The 6,000-nt window shown below is 44.8% G+C and overlaps 1 protein-coding gene across 2 annotated transcripts in view; it reads left to right on the top strand.

The window, feature by feature from the left end:
- Positions 1-406: 406 nt before the first annotated feature.
- Positions 407-6,000, top strand: part of Asip (agouti signaling protein) — a 90,399-nt gene continuing 84,805 nt past the window's right edge. Inside the window, exon 1 of one of the 2 annotated variants that reach the window (XM_051192675.1) lies at positions 407-562. The gene's annotated coding sequence lies outside the window, so the exon portion shown is untranslated. Of the gene's footprint in view, positions 563-1,358; positions 1,425-6,000 lie in introns of those variants that run through there. The other variant, XM_051192700.1, reaches the window with a different exon arrangement.

Raw genomic sequence — 6,000 nt, 5'->3', positions numbered from 1 at the left:
GTGTCTCAGGCCACACCAGATGCCACTAGCTCCATTCACTCTGCAGCAGCTCTGCTGAGGGCACTTTATTTGCCCAAAACGCTGAGGGTCCGAGAGGACAGATAACTCAGCTCAAGATCACAGAGTCTACGAGGGGCAGTTATTTCTGAAACCAACCCTTTGACTCTGATTCTCTTTCTACTGTGCCCTGGGTGTCCAAAAACACGAGCCAGAACAGGAACCAAGGATGATCTCCCAAAGTCATGAGCATAGTCAGACTTTACCTGCATGAGGCGAAGCCTTCGTACAACACAGAGCACTTCCAGGTCTGGAGACACAAATGACAAATCACCTCTTTACTAGGTGTCCACCCAGTCGCAAGTAAGCATGCCTGCACGCCATTTGCTCCCCTCCCACTTAGCAGGCTTTGGTCGGGGCTACGGCATCCCGACAACCTATTTAAACCAACTTTCAGGAACTGGCATCAAAGTACCATTTCCAGCCAGGCTGCGTCCTTGAGCCTCTGCAGCCTCGGAAGAGGGAGTCCTTAGCTGAAACATTCAGGAGCCTGGGGTCCCAGAAGGTATGTGCTAAATTCCATCCAGATGTTGAGTTTGATTTTGTACCTTGTTTCCTTCTTCTTTTCCTCCCTAATCATACTCAAAGAGTGAACAATTGTTTTCATGTTATCAAATAATGAAGAACGCTGGTTCCTTCTTTCCTGGGCAGGTCTGCACCGAATAAATGAACAAGACACGTACAGTGTCTGGGTGACACAGACAAGCATCTGAATTCGAAATTAGCATTCTAAACATTCAGCAGAATTACCAGGTGTGTGGACTGTATTGCAGACATTTCAGTAAATCCAATCAGCAACCAGCAAGTCCACTGTAATCTATAGCTTCCAGAACCATTTACCTGTGCTATAGTAAGCCCGTCTATTTTGAAATCTTCTAGAAAACTACTGTTGCACAAATAGGTCAAACAGTAAAATGTACATGTTACTTTATTAGAACTGGAGAGACTATCAATGAAACTTTGTAGTGACATCTGAGCATGAGTGCCTGGCAGTTTTATCGTCCCCGGTAGGGAACATACGGACATTAGACAGCTCACAAAAACCCTTCTCCTGCAGCCCAGCTCTCCTGGGGTTAACTTGCTGTGGGGCTAGGATGAGGAAAAACAGATCTTCCTAGGCTGCAGCTCACTTGACTGCCCTTCAGCCCACACCTGAGCTCCTGCTCCCTGGAAGAGGAACCTGAGGAAAGGCCACTTAGCTGTGGGTGCTGATGGCAGGGAGGGTCTTGCCAGTGGCAGCTCCTGACTGCAAGCTGAGGCAGGACCAGGGATCAGTGGCACTGGGCTGGGAACAGGAAGCTCGGCGAAGAAAGGAACTTTCTTCCAGTCCTCAAGATATGGGATTTTCTATTTCCTCATCTGAACTGGTGAGTTTCAAAATTCTCGTCCTCAGACTGCGAGAAAGCCAGAGTCTTGCCTGTTGACCAGTTGTACACACCAAGGAACAAAGACTGTTGAGGTGTTTTGTCTAATCCCTTCTGATTATTCTTGGCTTTCTTCAAGAATGGTTTTTCCTTTTGGGTGGGTGGGGGACTTTTAAATTTGATTCTTTAGTGGAAAATAGGTTTTAAAGGAAAACAAAACCGAGCCACCCACTGCACTTCGGGTGCCTTGCATTTGACCCAGCGCACAGAATGATTCCGAAGAATCTCTGCAGGCCTCCAGAGATGCTTGTAATCTGTATGAAGGACCATGGATGTGAAAACTCCATCTTCATTTCAGAGCCCTTCTTTTCACCTGGAACTGTCCTCATTGACTATAGAGATCGGTTACTGATGAATCCTGGGACAGGCCCTGTATAGTGAGAGGTGAGCGCATCCAGAAGAATTCTTTCTCTCAGTGAGTGTTTTAATTAATATTGTATCTATGCTGTAGTTACATAGCTTATAGGTGGCATACTTATTTCCTTTTCCTTGTCAAGCCCTCGCAACCTTCCTCAGTATTTAATTCAGTTTTGCTTCTTTGGTTCTCCTATAGAAAACTTCCTCCCAGGTTTGGTATGTAGATGGTTTTGCCCTGGTGCATTCTGCTTACTGGAATTCCAAAACCACACTTTCTGCTGTTATTTGGGCACAAACTTCCCCCAAATGTGTAAGCACTTAAATCATTGTGAAGGCAGCTGGCCACGGAGCACACCTCATAGGCAGGTAGCCAAAACAGCACCAGGAAAGAGAAGGCTGGAGGACCGAACCCTGCCCGGTAGCAGAAGGCAGAGCCCTGTTGGGATACACGGGGAAAGGAGAAGAAGGTCCCTTATGGAAGGGTCAGCCAGCAACACGGACCATGAGGAGAGCAAAGCCAGGCAGGCAGGGAGCCACCCGCACCTGGAAACCTGACATCAGAGATCCAGCCAGCCTCCAACCGCTCTGTGAAAATGAAGGGAAAGAGTGAGCCCCACACTGAAGGCACAGAGTGCGTCTGCGTGTCCTCCTCTGAAGACACGGGTATCCATCCCATTATGGGGACTCTAGCGCTGGTGGCTTTGCTTTGGGCACAGTCTGTAGCAGGACAGCCCATGCAAAGGCAATTACCTGGAAATGGGGGTCATTATAGCCTTTTGATTTGGTCCCTCCAGGATCCAGTCAGGCAGATGAAGAAAAGGGGCCGACTCTTAACTCAGAAGTAAATTATAGGTACAAGTATTTGGTTTCAGCCTTCTTCAGGTTGAGGCTTTTCAAAGCAAAATTGTGAGTGTTCAGGAATCCAAACACGGGACACTATTACTTTAGAGCCCTTGCAGAGTCAGACATAAGGAAACATGCAACCAAATGGAGACCATTGGTTTTAATAGGCTGCTATTCTGTCCAGTGTGGTGACACTCGTTTTGTGTCAGGGATTTCAAAGGGGCTCTTTCAGGTTTTACAAGACAGTCTGGAGGAATCTCAAAGTAGAAGAATTCCAACAAGCCCTATGTCACTTGCACAGGGACTGTTTCTCTCTTTCTTCAAGCTGTGGGTAAGCATTCAGGCATCAGGCAAACATGCCAAAGATTACCGTCAGACTCGGGAAGCAGTGAAGCCAAATGTTCAGACTGGACATAAGTGGCTGAGAACCAGATCCAGGATGCTAAGCAAACAAGAGAAATGTTCCCATAGGAGAGAAATGGAGCTGGGAACCAGCAAGCTCAGATGTCTGCCACAGGAGTTCAGGCCAATGTGGCACCTTTGTCTGAGTCAAGAAGGGCTAAACTGAGGAGGAAAGTGTGCAAGGGCAAGGAACTGCTTTCTCCTGGGCGGGGAAGATTTATTCAGCTTTGGGGGGAATCAGAAAGCTGTACAGCTGGAGTCTGCATCCAATCTAAATACCTGTGTAGCTGGCTCTAGCGGCAATGTGTGGAGCTCTTGGTGGGTTGTTTTGTGCTCACAGGCAGCTAGCTAGTTTGATGAAAAAGCAGAGGGATGGTCACTGGGATAGGGGAAGGGTTCGATTCACTCCTTTACTGGCCTCAGCCAGTCCTCTTGTAAATTGCTGGCTGGGGAGCCAGCCGCTCAGTATTCACCTGATCCCCACCACACACACACACACACACACACACACACACACACTGTTGTCCTTATAGACTTTCAATTTCTTCCTCTCCTTTATGGGTATTTTTAGGAAGTATCAGTTTGGAAGAAAAGTCCTAAATAGGAAATGTTCTAACACACCATTTTAATTATATTGCACACGTGTCAGGATACCGGGTGACACTCCTTGGATTTAAAGTTAGTTTTGCACTGTCTCTCTCCCCGCTATTGCCTGTGAGGCTTTTCTGCGCTCATTGACCTTCCCCGGCACCATCTCTGTCTTCATCTACTGGTAAAGTAAAAATGAGCTGCTTCTGCTGGTGGGGATTTGTGTAGGTGAGATGAGAGCGGAGCCAGTCTGTCTCAGCTGGGAGAGAGGGATGCCACCCCATGCTGTTGGTGGTGACAGTTGGTTATTTTAGAATCACTTAATTTTAAAAGCCATCCTCCTATCCTGCCACCCCCCAAAAATGCTGAATGTCCTGGGAATATTTAGATTTTTTTATTTTGTTTTGTTTTTATTTTGAGAAATGGTCTTATTTGGGCCAGGTTGGCCTGACAACTCCATGACCTTGAATTCTTGGTCCCCTGGATTTCTGGTGAGAAGTCTGTGGATTGAAGTGTACAACCAACATTGACTATGCTTTAAGTAAAAACCTTATTGAGAAAAATACAGTATTTGGCTTAATAAATTTTCACCGTGACTACTCCCAGAAAAACAGAACCTAGGCCTAGAAACAAGAAATGACAAGCACGGAGAACCCATCCCCTGCAGTCGAGACCCACCTCCTCCTAAGAATAGCCGCAACCCGGAGTCCTGACACCACACACTAAGTCTTGTCTGTTTGGGATCCGTGTGTGTGCACATGTGTGCATTTTTATAAATGGCTTCCTGCGCTTTTTGCAACAAATCAGCCCCATCTTGTTTTGTGATTTATATATTGGAAAGTTCAACTCAACTTTCCATCAGTACTGGCAACCCACATTTTGGAGGACATATCCATTTATGTGGAACCATTGGCCCATAAACCAAATGTCTGGAAGGATCAAATGATTAATATAAGACATTCCTTCTCATTCATAATTTCTGACTTATGTAATACTCTTAATTCGGTGATTTCTTGTATTTCAGTACTGTTTATTTATCCATTTATTTGGGTATGGGTTTTGAGTTTAGGGCTTCGTTTATGCTAAGCACTCTGGCCTGCATATCTTAATACTTGGCTTTTATTCCCATGATAATTTTTCTCAGCTCATGTATCAGATCCTTTTGAAAATTTCTAGGGCACTTACGTAGATGAAATAGACTAAAGGAGTATGTCCTTCTACTATGTTTCCTATATTCACTGAGGAATTACCTCCACCCTTTTACCCTCAGAAGGTGGTTCATTCTTTCAACCAACAGTATTTACTGAGTGCCTTCTATGTGATGGTTCTTCTATTCAAGACCATAAGAATACAGTGTTTTATTTTGAGACGGGTTTTTATTTATGTAGCTCATGCTGGTATCAGATTCTCAACAGCCCATCTGTCTCAACTTCCTGAACATGAGAACTACAGGGATGCCCACCATCCTCAGCTTACAATTCAGTGTTAAAGACAGAAAACACTGGGGTAGACACGGTTAGAAAAGCACTTGCCACACAACTGAGTCGGCACATAAAAATCTCAGTGCCGGAGAAGCAAAGACAGGATGATCTCCGGGGCTGGCTGTCTGGTCTAGCTGAATCCATGAGGTTCAGGGTCAATGAGAGAGAGACCTGCCTCAAAAATAAAGTAGAGTGATTGAAGAAGACACCTGATATCCACCTATGGTGTGCACATGTGCACGTGCAAAAGAGTGCACACGCACACATGAATGCACACTTGCATAACATGCACACAACTGGCATACTTAGTGCACACACAGAAATATGCACATATACACAAAAGAAAGTATTGAAAATGGAATATACATATATATGTATATATGTGTATATATATATATATAAAACTAGTATACAGAATTCTCAAAAAATAAAAATTTAAATTAAAAAAGAAAAATTGAAGAACAAACAACACAGGACAAAATTTAACAGATAATGGCAGTGCTAACAGGGAAATAAATAGGATAAGGTCAAAGGTTAACTGGGAGGTACTTACTTTGGAGGGAGCAGGAAAACTCTGAGGTGATGCGTGGGAATAAGACTTGGGGAATAAGAACCAGCTAAATTTGCCAAGAGCCATGGAAATCATGTTTCCAGCTGAGGAAACAGCAAGTCCCAGGACCAGGCATGAAACAGAAAGACCTGTGTGGCTATAAGTCAACTCGGAGGATAGAATAAATTATCCTGGAAAAGACAGATGGAGGCCAGATCATATAGGCCCTTATAAGCCACGGTAAAGAGTTTGGACCTAGGCAATAAAAATCATAGAGTTTTCAGCAGTGTTCCAATGT

This window comes from Phodopus roborovskii, unplaced genomic scaffold (genome assembly GCF_943737965.1).
Source record: "Phodopus roborovskii unplaced genomic scaffold, PHOROB, whole genome shotgun sequence".
NCBI lineage: Eukaryota > Metazoa > Chordata > Mammalia > Rodentia > Cricetidae > Phodopus > Phodopus roborovskii.
The sequence above is the reverse complement of the archived record's forward strand: the minus strand, read 5'-3'. Positions and strand labels throughout refer to the sequence as shown.